Raw genomic sequence first — 14,128 nt, forward strand, 5'->3', positions numbered from 1 at the left:
AAGGAGGGTACAGAAAGAAGGAATAGAAGTACAGAAAGAGGCAAGAGAAATGCTGAAAGAAGAAACAGAGGTATAGAAAGAAACAAGAGAAGTGCAGAAAAAGGCACATGAGAGATGTACAGAGCAAAAAGGTAGAAGGGGTATACAAAAATGTAAGAGAGGTACAGAAAGAGGTAGGAGGGGTGCAGAAAGAAGGAAGAAAAGTGCAGAAAGAGGCAATGGGATTGTTGAAAGAAGCACAGAGATGAATAAAAAAGCAGGAGAAGAGCCAATAGAGGTGCAGAAAAAGGTAGGAGGGATGCACAAAGAGGCAGGAGAGGTACCGAAAGAGGACGGAGGGGTGCAGAAAGAAGGAAGAGAAGTGCAGAAAGAAGTAACCGCGGTGCTGAAATAGCCATGAAGGGTTCAGAAAGTGCAGAAAGAGGCAACAAAGGTACAGAAATAGGCGAGAGAGGTATAGAAATAGGCGGGAAATGTGCAGAAAGGGGCAAGAGAGGTGCAGAAAGAAAAAAGAGGGGTGCAGAAAGAGGCAAGAGATCTGCAGAAAAAATTACCAGAGGTACTGAAATAGGCACGTGAGGTGCAGAAAGAGGCAAGTTATCTGCAGAGAAAATCAACAAAGGTGCTGAAAGAGGCAAGAGGGGTAAATAAAGAAGCAAGAGAGATACAAAAAGAGGCAGGAGAGGTGCATGATGAGGCAAGAGAGGTACAGAAAGAGGAATACAGTGCAGAAAGAAGCAAGAGAAGTGTTGAAAAAAGCAACAGAGGTGCAGAAAGAGGTAGGAAAGGTGTAGAAAGAGGGAACAGGGGTGCAGAAAGAGGCAATAGATCTGCAGAAAAAGCAACAGAGCTGCTGAAAGAGGCAAATGATGTGCAGAAAGAGGCAATAGATCTGCAGAAAAAAGCAACAGAGGTGCTAAAAGAGGCAAGTGAGGTACAGAAAGAAGCAAGAGAGGTGCAGAAAGAAGGAAGAGAAGTACAGAAATAAATAACAGAGGTGCTGAAAGAGATGTGAAGAGTGAAGAAAGAGGCAGGAAAAGTGTGGAGAGAAGCAATAGAGATACAGAAAGATGCAAGAATGGTGCAGAAAGAGGGAAGAGAGATGTAGAAAGAGGCAAGAGAGTTGCACAAAGAAGGAAGAGGGATGCAGAAAGCAGCAGGAGGGGTGCAGAAAGAAGCAACAGAGGTACAAAAAGAGGCAACAGAGGTACATAAAGAGGCAAGAATGGTGTAGAAAGAGGGTAGTGAGGTGCAGAAAGAGGCAAGAGAGTTGGACAAAGAGGGAAGAGGGCTGCAGAAGGCGGCAGGAGGGATGCAGAAAGAACTAACAGAGGTGCTGAAAGAAGCAAGTGATGTGCAGAAAGAGGTAAGAGATCTGTAAGAAACAAAGCAACAGCGCTACTGAAAGAGGCAAGTGAGGTGCAGAATGAAGCAAGGGATGCAGAAAGAGGCAATAGAAGTGCATGAATATGTAACAGAGGGGATAAAAGAGGCAGGAAGTGTACTGAAAGAGCTAGAGAAGTGCAGAAAGAAGCAACAGAGATGTAGAAAATAGCAAGAAAATTGCAGAAAGAACCAAGCAAAGTGCAGAAAGAACCAAAAGAAGCAACAGAGGTGCAGAAGTAGGCACAATGGGTGTAGAAAGAAAGAAGAGAAGTGCAGAAAGAAGCAAAGGGTTGCTGAAAGATGCATGAATGGTGTAGAAAGAGGCAGAAGAAGTGCAGAGAGAAGGAACAGAGGTACAGAATGGGGCAAGAGTGGTGAAAAAAGAGGGAAAAATATGTAGAAAGAGCCAAGAGAGTTGCACAAAGAGGGAAGGGGGTGCAGAAAGAGGCAGGAGGGTGCAGAAAGAATCAACAGAGGTGCAGAAAGATGTAAGAGAGGTGTAGAAACAAGCAACAGAACTACAGAAAGAGGCAAGAGAATTGCTGAAAGAAGCAACAGAGGTTTGGAAAGAAGCAAGAGAAGTGCAGAAAGAGGCAAGTGACGTGCCGAAAGAAGCAAGCGCCATGCCGACAGAACCAACAGAGGTGCAAAATGAGGCAAGAAGGGTACAGAAAGAGGTAAGAGGGGTGCACAAAGAGGAAATAGAGGTACAGAAAGAGACAGGAGGGGTCCAGAAAGAATGAAGAGAAGTGCAGACGGACTCGAGCAAATTTCTGAAAAAAGCAGCAGGGGTGTAGAAAGAAGCAAGAGAAGTGCAGAAAGAAGGAAGAGAAGTGCAGAGAGAAGTAATATAGGTGCTGAAAGAGGCAGGAAGGGTGCCAAAAGAACAAGAGAAGTGCAGAAAGAGGCAACAAAGGTACAGAAAGAGGCGAGAGAGGTATAGAAATAGGCAGGAAGGGAGGCAAGATGGCGTCCGGCTAGTTTCACGGCAGTGATGCTCGGCCGAGCATCCCCGATCTCCTGTCATTTATCCGGTTATTGAGCCCTGATACGCGTTAATCGGAAACTCATTTAATTCAGGGAGGCATGCGGAACATATAACAAAGGCCTAATGTGTTTGTGCTCCTTACCTGCTATTGCCCCTCCGTGACTATCCAGACAGGGCTCTGGCTCTGGCTTCGTGGATACTGCCAGGTCTGAGTAAGCCCTGCACAGGCCAGTCGAGCCGCAGATTGAGTCGCGGCTCCAGCATATCCAGCAGAACACGGACATAAAGGCTGAAACTGACAGGCTCTTCACATCTACATCAGCACTGGCAGAGCGAAGGTCTGGGGAGTGGCTCTCACGCGAAAGGAGGGCAAAGCACAGCAAAGCCAAAAGAAACTATTGAGCCCGGAATCTTTGTCTCAGACCCAACGCTGGATATGTCTGGTAAGGAGGGCCGAGTGATTAAGCCTAAAAACCCAGCTAATACTGTAAACAATGTGAACAATGTGAACCCTGCTATTCAACAGGGTTTAACTTCAATGTCTCTCCGGCATAGGAAAGCTGTTGCACTCCAGAAGCCAGAGTTACCGACGGCAAAAAGCAGAGCAGGCTCAGATAAATTACAAAAAAAAGACACAACAGCAGCCAGGTTTCCCGGTGAAAGCTCCTCGGCCCCTACCTCATCTTCCTTGAAAAAAAACGTGGGTTGCCAGCCTCTAATCACTGCTAGCTTTGAGGCGGTGAGTAGCGAGTTGGCCGCAGCAAAATTGGGCAAACTAGTTGAGGGGATAGTAACCAACACATCGCAAATCTCAGCAGCTTCGACCCCACAGGGCATCAATATGGCTACAGTCTCATGTCCGGATAAAGCGTAAATCGTAAATCATACGTTCTTATACAGCGCCATTCACCATAAGGTCTCAAGGCGCTTGCTTTGGGAACCCGTCCTGGCTTTTCCCTGCGAGATAACCCCTACTGGGCATCCCCAAGGTGAAAGCTAGGTATCCCATCGCGGTGGGGCCGTAGTGGAGATTAAGCAAGCTATTGCCCAGAGTTGCAGAGTGTGAACCCATGATTCGAGTAGGCACCAAGATGAGAATTATCGAGTCCGTGGACACTTTGAGCTCAAGACCCTGCCGCTTCGGGGATTGAACCCTGGTCCCGGGTCTGACCTCTGCATCCGGGTCTGCCTCCTCTAACCGGTGAGCCACACTTCTCTACCTACAAACCCCCTGCCATCCAGCAGTCAGAAGCCCCTCACTGCCATCCCATCGCATATCCCTCCCCCATGTACATCCCCAAGAGCTGAAGGAGCGGTCCCTTGGCAACTATCCGAAGCTGTGGGGAAAGAGCTACAAGGAGGGTTGATGAACACACCGGACAACACCAACCTTTACTATTCCCTCACCGATGACTCTGTAATGTCTGATGTGAGCATCTCCTTACCCAGAGAACAGGAGGAGGCGGGTGGAAACTGGTATAAAAGCTTGAATTCTGGGCAGCAGGAGCAGTACGCGTCCTCTACTAAACTATTCAAGAAAAAAAGGGATAGAGTACGCCACAGCAAAGAGCCAGACGCTTCCGATAAAGAGGCTATTCCTGAATCAAAATGGGACTGTAGCGGAACTCCACCTCTGTTGGTACACTCAAATTCTGCTGACCTGTCTGGGGGGAACGAGACCATCATTAACAGTAACATCGAATCAGAGGATTTGCAAGGCAGGCACAACAGAGAACCCGCCCTGGCTTATATATTGGGGTCCATCAAAAGCTTTCAAGCTGAAGCCAAGGCAGACAGCTGCAGATCCCGCATGGCAGCAAAAAAACTTCAAGGGGCAGTGAGGAAAGTGGGCAGAACCTGCGCCGAGATCGTAGATCAGATGGCGGCAGCTGAGGAAAGGACGGAACAACTTGAGAAGAATTTTACATCACTCCAGGCTAAATCTGAGGAACATGAAGTAGCCGTCAAAGACATTATGTGGTAACTTGAGGAGCAGGAAAATCGGCAGCGGCGGAACAATCTCCGCTACCTCGGTATACCCGAGGGGGCTGAAAAGGACGATAGAAGGAAGTACATGATTATCCACCTCAAAAAATACATATTCGGAACTTCAATCCTGGGACTGGCAGAAAGTGGTTCAAAGGGCTCATAGGTTTCACTTGATGATCAAAACCCATAAAACAGCATCTCAACAACGTCCTAGAGCCATGTTGCTTTTTTTTTGGAAACTTCTTGCTCCGACAGGCTCTCTACAACTTAGCCCGACCCGCCAGTAAGAGAACATTTGAAAGGGTAACCTTTTTTTACCAGGCCAGACTTTGCGCATGCAACAGTTGAGAGGAGGTGGCATTTGAGGCAACTGTCTGACCCCTTCCAAAAAATAGGAGCCTCAGTGTTTCTTCAGAACCCGCCAAGGTTAAAGATTGTCTATCAAGGCCGTACTCGCAGCTTTGTTTCGGAGATTCAAGCAAAAAACTACCTAGATGAGATCTCAGGACATAAATAAGTCGTAAAATCCTTTGAATGTAGATAAATACATACAACTAGCTTGGGTAATGCATAGGATAGATTGACAAAAATTGTTGCGCTTTCTCTTTTTCTCTCTTTCTTCTTCTTTTTTCTTTTTTTTTTAGGACTATAATTCGGTGGGGTAAATCTTACAGATTATATTCTATTTCTTTATTCATCACTTTGTTTTTCCTTTCAGGCTCAACACTGGCTATCCCTACTCCTTTAAGGTTAAGTCACTTCAGGCGACTATCTATGTTTTATGAAGGACTGTGTAATATAGTAAACCTAATAGGTTCACAAGTTAATGATGTAAAGAGTGTTTTAGACTTCATGCTAATAGAGAGGCTTCTCTTGTTGTATGGATGGGACCTCTAGTATAGCATGTCGGGGATGTTCTTTTCCAGGTTGTTTGATTTATATACTTTTTTTGTTGTTTTCGGGGGAGACTCGGTGGGCTCACTGGTGTTCTCAGCGGATGTTACGTCCCTAGCCCCTCCGGGGCCAGGTAACCTCCATTGGTGGTGGTGGGTGGGGAGTTGGGAAATCGGGGTGGAGGGGCTCAGGAGGAAGGTCAGACAGGTTCTTTAAAAGCTACAGAGATAAAGGAAGTTATAAAGTTTTAGCTAACACTTTACCTATGGGGTGATATCCTTTTAGGATGCTTTGTACAAATGAATGGGGGCACTGAAGATTATGTCACTTAACATTTGCGGCCTAAATGATATCAAAAAGAGACAAGCTGTTGCGGTAGGATTACAATCTGTAAGTGCCAACATAGTGTGTATGCAGGAAACGCATATCGAGGGCTCGCAGCAAATCTTTTAAAATCACTGGGGTACAAATTAGTCTGTGCTACCTCTCAGGGTGCATGCGTTAGGGGGGTGGCAATATTAGCTAGAGGCGGAGGATTCAGCTTCAACCAATGCAAAACAGATACATTCGGCAGATGGGTAATCACAGAATGCCAGGTTGAACAATCACAACTAGTTACCATCTGCTCAATCTATGGGAGCAACTGTGATGATCCCACTGTGATCAATGAGGTCTCTAGTGAACTCGCACATTGGCCACTACTACTACTTATCTGTGGGGATCTTAATATTAACCTACCCCCGATTGGTCAATAAGTGATAACTTGGTGTACCATGGGCAGAAACCTAAAGTCTTCAAAGCCTCAAAACATCTATGTCATATGCACGGACTCCTGGATGGGTGGCAAATCTCTAACTCTGAGAATCCTGGTTACACTTTCTTTTCAAACCCACCACGTGTTCATGCAAGGCTCAAATACTTCCTTTTATCACAGACATTAAGATCTATTACACAAATAGAAAAACTGCCCCGCGTACTCTCTGATCACAACCCCCTTGTATGCACTCTAGGGCTAACACCAATGAGCCAGAAACCAAGAAATGGGACCTTTGAAAAATCCCTGCTCCTTGAAGATGACTACTGTAATCATATGCAAGCATGGATTCCCAACTTTTTAGAAGATAATGTAGGGAGCACCACAATAGAAATGGTATGGGATGCTCTAAAAGCAGGGCTCCGCAAGAGAAACCTTGCAATACTCAATGAGGGTTAATGAACTGGCTAGACATTTCCATAGATTGTTATTGGAGAAATTAAAGGGGTCTGAAGAAGAACTCATTAGCGCAACCCGTGACTCTTTAATGGTAGAAGAATTGACCAAAATTCAATATGAGGTCACAATTAATAAAGAGGCTATCATGAACACATTCACCACCAAAGCGGTTAAAAAAAGCCACCGCTCATAGTGAAAAAGTATATGAAGTAAGTGAACTGGTTGGCCATCAATTGGCTATAAGTATGAGGGAACAAACATCTCAGAACCCCCTACATGAAATAGTGGACCCAGTGGAAGGTTTGGTCTCAGAGAGTAATAAGATTAGAGAAGCATTTTGGCGCTTCTACAGCACTTTATACTCGGAGGAAGGAGGAGCGAATACCTGGATCAAGATACACCTAGTAGACTTATCGAAGAAGATCGAGATGCACTAGAGAAGATTCCAGTCCTTGAAGAAATTCTAGAAACAGTTAAAGATCTACCTCCCTTTAGAATTCTATATTACATTTCTAGACCAAATTAAGGAGATTCTACTAGATCTATTTGTGTACATGTTTTGTGGGGGACAACCACCAAGATCATGGTCAAAAGCCAAAAAAGTCGTCTTCCTTAAAAAAAAACCCTCAAGATCAGATCGGCTCCTACCGCCCCATCACCTTAATAAACGTGGACTCTAAAATGTATTCCAAATTATTAGCGAACAGTATTGCACCATTAATCCACAAACTCGTATCAAAATGCCAGCACGGGTTCGTGCCGGAAGAGGAACAACAGATCACATTCATAGAGTGATCAGCCTATTAGACAGTACAGAGGTGACAGGAGACCCGATGGCGCTAATTCTTCTAGATGCCGAAAAAGGCTTTCGACAGGGTCTCCTGGTCCTTTCTGTGGCTGGCAATGGGTCGACTGGGATTTAAACAGGGATTTATCCAGGCGGTACAAAAACTACATATCGATCCTAAAGCTGTAGTGATGGTAAATAGCGATCTTTCCAAATAACTAATAATATCAAGGGGAACTCAACAGGGATGCCCATGCTCCCCATTGCTGTTTGCAATCTATATCGATCCTCTCATTCGCAGCTTGGAAGCCAATGCTCGTATTATTCCCATCTTGACCCAATGATACATGACCAAGACTCTCGCCTACGCAGACGATATTGCCATAATCACACCTGATCCGGCATTAGCCTTACCCTTTATTGAAACTGAGGCTAAAAACTTTGGCAATGTGGCCGGCTACGCCCTCAACCAGAGTAAAACCCAAGTGGTCCTAAATGATAAATGCACTATGATAGATCCTCCTGTGACAGCAAAAGCGACCTACCTAGGGTTATGTTTTACATCCAAGCTCTACAAATTGGTTGAGTTAAATATGAGCCCCTTGTTAGATAAAATGCAGAAAGATCTCCACCGCATGGATAACCTAAATCTATCCTTGATCGGTCGGGTAAACGCATTAAAAACGGTTTATTTCCCTAAACTACGCTATATGTTCAGGGCAATTAATCTGGAAATATCGGAAAATTGGTTTAAAATGATGGAACGCACCTTTACTAGCTTCATTTGGGCGTATTCACAACCCTGAAGAGCCTTCAAGCTCTTGACCCTTCCCAAATAAAAAAGAGGTTTAGCCCTCCCTAACTTTAAGGTATATTATTGGGCATCTATGTTATTATACAATCACAAACTTTTTTTATTACATAGCACCGAGATAACCTCAATTCATCAGCTAGTAATGGGTAATAAGAGTAAGGGCTATTTGTGACGATTCTCTATGATAGCTACCACGAAAAGGTCCACCTAAAGACCTTGTTGGGGGGGTTTAAAGCATGGAAAGCAGTGAGAAAACTGTTGGGTATAGGACGATTTTCATTCTATTCTCCTCTAGGTAATAACCTGGCCCTTCCTGAAATTTTCAGAGGTGCCTGTATTGACAAATGGATCACAGCTGGAATCACACATATTGGATGCCTTTTTTCAAATGAAAGGTTACATTCTTTTAAAACCTTAAGAGTGATATGTCAATTGGAGTGGAGAGATTTTTCTAAATATCTGCAAATTAGAGATTTTTTATTACAACGGATCAGGGAAAATACTGCATTTGAGAAAATAATGGCAGCTGAAGCATTAAAAAAATCCAATAAATTCACCATTGGGGGGATGTATTCTCTCTTATTATCCCTTTTTCCGGACAACGTCGATAAAACGATGCAGAAGTGGCAAGGAAAAATAGCCATCACTGCGGAAGAGTTTAATTATGCGTATGGTTTGTCCTGAACTATCCTTATGTCAACAAAACTGCAAACTCAGTTCTATAAACCCTGCTTTTTTATGTATTACACTCCAGACAGAATTGCTAAATGGGGGAGTGGGAGGGGTACTTGCTGTTTTAGATGTATGAGTCCTAATGCTGATTGCATACACATATTCTCTTCCTGTTCAAACCTATCCTCCCTAAAACTTAGAATTGAAATGTTTTTAACGAGTGTCTTAAAATCTGAACTAGCACTCTCTAATGAAGTGATTATGCTTGGGGCAACTAGCCTTGTCGACCCCCGCTAGGGACATGAACTAGTATTTATTGCTATGGTAGTCTTAAGAATTTGTATTGCCTCTGCCCGGCTGGATCCTAATCCTCCATCTTTTCAACAATGGTTTTCTAGACTGTTAGCCATATTTAACCTGGAAATGGCTATATATAAAAGAAAAGGCAGGCGGCAGAGGGTCAGGGGGCTCAAAATCTGGAATCCCCTAATCGAATGGTCCCAATCCCAAGATAATTCTTTGTAACATGATGTATCAATAAATCAGTTTGATTTAAAAACTGTAAATATCAATTTGCAATGTTTGTAAATTATTTGTAGCTTATAACTAATCAGATTATGTTTGTATTACTCGAACTATCAATCCAATATTCCTAATCCCTATATGCTTGTATCCGAATTATTCTCTGTTTATTTTCCTTTCTCTTTTGTCTTGTCTGACCGGGGGGGGGGGCTGCTTTGTAAATACAAAAAAAAGAAGTGTAGAAAGAAGCAACAGATGAACAGAAAGAGGCAATAGAGGTACAGAAACAGGCAGGAAAGGTGCAGAAAGAGGGTATAGGGATGCAAAAAGAGGCAAGAGAGATGCAGAAAGAAAAAAGAGAGTGCAGAAAGAGGCAAGAGATCTGTGGGAAAAAAGCAACAGAGCTGCTGAAACAGGCAAGTGAGGTACAGAAAGTTGCTCAAGATTTGCTGAAAAAAGCAACAGAGGGTGAGGTTCTACGATTTCAGATTTCATCCCGTATTTAGCCGCCATTTTGTGTCCTGTCGCCATTTTGTGTTGCCCTCACTCAGGCAGCACGGCGAACGCAATACTTTTGCTTTTCCAGCTGCTACGTGTTCTCTCAGTTTAAAAGTAACTCCATTGTCCTTGTTCATGAAACCCGATGTCAGGGTCTGGCCGAGTTCGTTAATCCACGTCTGGCTCAATTGATCCCTGTCTCAACCGACTATTTGCCCTCTCCTATTCTTCTCTCATACTATTTTATCCAACTGGCCTTCACTATTCTCTCCTTATATGCGCCTACTACACAATCATCCATTGAAACACACCAGCATGTCCTGCCACCTGCGAAAGGGGATTGTGAACACCATCACTGATTAATTTGTTGGGAAGGGTGACACATGGGGGCCGAAAAAGAGGTGTTTACTAGGATACCTGATAGCTTGTTTTCCAACTTTTCCTATTGGTTCGTTTTGTGTGTGCGGGGAGTGGGATATCATAAATGTGTTCAGTATAAGAGATTGTACGCCCCGGAGCATTTTTTTTTAAACAGGAAGGGGGCTGAGTGGCCCCGCTTCCCTGGGCCTCTATTCCCCACGGGGACTCCATCACCTGGGGCCTGGGCTCATTTTTGTATTTTAATTTTAATTGCCAGGAGGGGGGCCACATGGCCATCTTCCCCGAGGCCACTTCTGGCCCCGGGGACCCCATCCCCCAGGGCCTGTCCTTATTTTTTGAAATTTTTGCCAGGAGGGGGGATGCATGGCTGGCCTCTCCTGGGCCACTTCTGGTCCCTGGGACTCCGTCTTCTGGTGTCTGCCCAGACTGGATTTTTGGGGGGGTGTCACGTGGCCCCCTCCTAAGGCAAAATATGGCCCCAGTGATCCCATCTCCCAGGGCCAGCCTTCCTTTTTTTTAAATAAATAAAAAAATATAAGGGGGGCAGAGTTTCCCTCATACCGGGCCACTTCTGCCCGGGGGCCCCATCCCCCATAGCCGGCCCTCAAGTTGGGGATCATGGGGGGAGCCACAATACCCCCACAGTCCCTGCCAGCTCCCCACCTCCTGCCGGAGCCAGCATTGCTTTTGGGGAAGGGGAGATGCTAACATGCAGCTCCCCTTACCCAAAAGCAATTCTACTTTGCTCCATTGAAGCGAGAGTTGTGCTCCTGCCCTGCCATAGCAAACATCCATGTCCCTGGGTGAGCACCCTGGGACATTAAAGGAGCTGGCCCTTTGAGATGGCAGTCCCCAGGGCCATTCATGGCTTTAGGAGGGGGGTCGTGGGCCCTCCTCCCAACTCTTGAAAGCCCAGAGAGGTGGTAGACCCCTGGGGCCGGGGCTCCACAATGGGCACCAGCACTTCACTTATGCATGTCCCAGGGAGGTGGTGGTCCCTGGGGCATAGAGGGGGCCTGAGCCCCCACACAAATTATTTTTAAAAATCAGAGCACCGGGGAGGTGGCGGTCCCTGGGGCTGCATGCGGCCGCATGCCCCTGCATTTAATTATCAAAGCCCCGGGGTGGTGACGGTCCCCGGGGCAGTGTGGGGGGGGCAGGAGCCCCCCATGCAATTTGTTATAAATAAAACCCAGGGTGGTGGCAGTGCCTGGGGCTGGTTTAGGGCTCTGTGCCCCTGCACATTAAGGGCGAAGCCCCAGGGAAGTTATGGCCCCTGGGCTGCAGGGGCTCGGCAGGCCCCTGCTAATTAATTGCGCAATGCCCCCGGGACCTGGTCCACCCAGGGGCTTAAGAAAAACAAACCGGGGAGGCTGTGCTTAATTTTTCAAATTTGTATTGTCCAATTCACGCATCCAGCGCAAATTTGGATGATTTTTTAAAAAAGGGCTTTTTTTGGCCCTCGCGGGTCTTTGTGAACACCCTAATCAGGCCTAGGGGTTCAGGGTGTTTCTAGCCTGTCCCCTTTTCTGGTTTTTCATCTTGTTTTCTTCTGAATTCTTGTGACTCGGTTATTGAGTCACAAGATGGCTGCCAATACTCCCTGGTTTGGAGTGTTGGCAGCCAATCATAATGAAGCTCATGCTCGGGGGGTTTTGCGACTCCTCCTCGGTGCTCAGATATTGATATTTTTATTTTTTGAGTTTCTCCGAACTACTGAATGGATTTACACCATTTGTAAAAAAGGGCGCTTTCTGAACCAAGAGCAACCTTTTTACCAACTTAGTTGTAATTCCGTTCAGCAGTTTGGGATGTAGCAGGTTCTAAAATTCCTATGGAAATGAATGTGTGAAAAACGCATTTTTGGACCCCCCTTTTTTCTCGGCACTCGCTTGATGAATCATCACCATACGTTCAAGACAAGAGCTGACCTGAGAGAACCATTAGTTTGGAAAAGTTCATAAAGATTCGTCAAACTGCGCCAAAGATATTGGCAAAAGAAAAAATGCTTTTTATATTGAAACAAGGTTCTAACTATAACTACCTAATGGTGACCGCCAGTAGGTGACATATATATATATATACACATACACCCTGATCCCATGGCACACATGTGGTGGCAGGGACCAATAGTATTTTTAAATTCATACAGTAGGTACTGCAGTACTCCCTTGGGACCCAGCACAGCATCTTGTGAAGTACTCTGGTATTGCCCTGGTAGCAGTATCTCATGACCATGGAACCTTCCCTAGGGATTATCACATTGTAGATATTAATAGATCATATAACACCCTTTCACCATTACTAAAATGGACCCCTCACCGTAATGGTGAAAGGGTGTTATAAGATCTAATAATATCTACAATGTGATAACGCATGTTAGCATACATGACATGAATACACAGGTTATTGAAACGTCACGGACACTTTTTGAAACACAAGACTCATGTAATGCACAAAGATTTTCTGTGTACATTCACACAAAGGGATATAAGGTTTCTAAATCTGTGTGTTCTTTACACAAAAAAAGCGTACGCTATAATAACAATATAATACAGTTGTGTTTATTTTCCTTCAACAGTTGAATAAAGCCACTGAGGAAGGGCATAATGCCCGAAATGCATTGGGGCATGTATTAAAATTTCGACATAAGTATAACAATGATGTTGGGAAAAACAACAGTCAAAATTATTTGAATTGAATGTTTCAATAAAACTTTATTTGAAAGAAAACTTACAAATGACAAAGGAAACTTTTTTCTGTGTGCATTTGAAGTCATAAACAGCATATGGCAGGGGTGCAAGGTACAAGTGAACTGTAACTGGCAAACTTAGGTGCTTTTTTGGTGTTTAAGCAGTACGTTTTGTGTTATTTCAACCACTAGTTATAACAACACTAAAGTTAAAATCTTATTACCATAGCTAACTATAACATCATTTATCCTTCAAGGTTTTTTTCAGTAAAATCTTTACTTTGATGTAAATTGTCACTCGGAAATGATGGAAAGTAAAAAAGTGTAAAATTACATCCAGGTACATTAGTAAATATAAATATATATATGTAAGTTCAACAACACTCCAGTGGGTTACAGCTCCCAGCATGCAGTATAATCAAGATCCAACAGGGAGGCACACCAGAGGCCAATAAAAAGGTAAACATGCAGGAAGCTTTGGATGCCGGAAATAGGTAAAATCAACATGCCTTCGAGAAAGGAGCATGATGGCTCCGAAATGCAACAGGCACAGACTGAGAAAATATTGTGGGGTTGAAAAGCTGGTTTCTCTTGAAGTAAAGATTGATATAATCATCTGCGGCTGGAGTGGCATCCTTAATGCAGGGGCAACTTGTGGAGTTATTTAAACGCGGATGGCCCATCCATGGAGGATCGCAACACCTGAAAAAAGAACAGGGTCCGTGAGGATTGAAAACTTTCAAGACTCCAATACGGCAGCAGCGGAACAAAAATTACGAAATTGGAGTTTTAGCCTGTGACCCACTGGAGGGTTGTTGAACTTCCAATCCTAAATAATTGTTGAACTGCCCGAAACCCACTTGAGGGTAGAAATGCAGAGTAAAAATACCACAGCTCCCAGCATGCAGCATCATCAAACCCTAACAGGGAGGCACACCAGAGGCCAATAAAAAGGAAGACATGCAGGAAGCTTTGGATGCTGGAAATAGGTAAAATCAACATGCCTTCGAGAAAGGAGCATGATGGCTCCGAAACGCGTCAGGCAGGGACTGAGAAACTATCGAGATGAATAGACGGTTTCTCTTAAAATAAGGATTGGTATAATTATCTGCGGCTGGAGTGGGGTCCTAAATGGAGGGGCAACTTGTGGAGATATATATACATATATATATAGATATATATATATATATATTTATTTGTGAATATACCTCTGTGCATTTCGAACTTTGGTGTTAAATTATGGGATAATTTAGCAACTGTTTTTCATGAACCTTTTCAAAACGAGAACACAC

Source organism: Lissotriton vulgaris, chromosome 4_1, assembly GCF_964263255.1.
Source record: "Lissotriton vulgaris chromosome 4_1, aLisVul1.2, whole genome shotgun sequence".
NCBI classification, from domain to species: Eukaryota; Metazoa; Chordata; class Amphibia; order Caudata; family Salamandridae; genus Lissotriton; species Lissotriton vulgaris.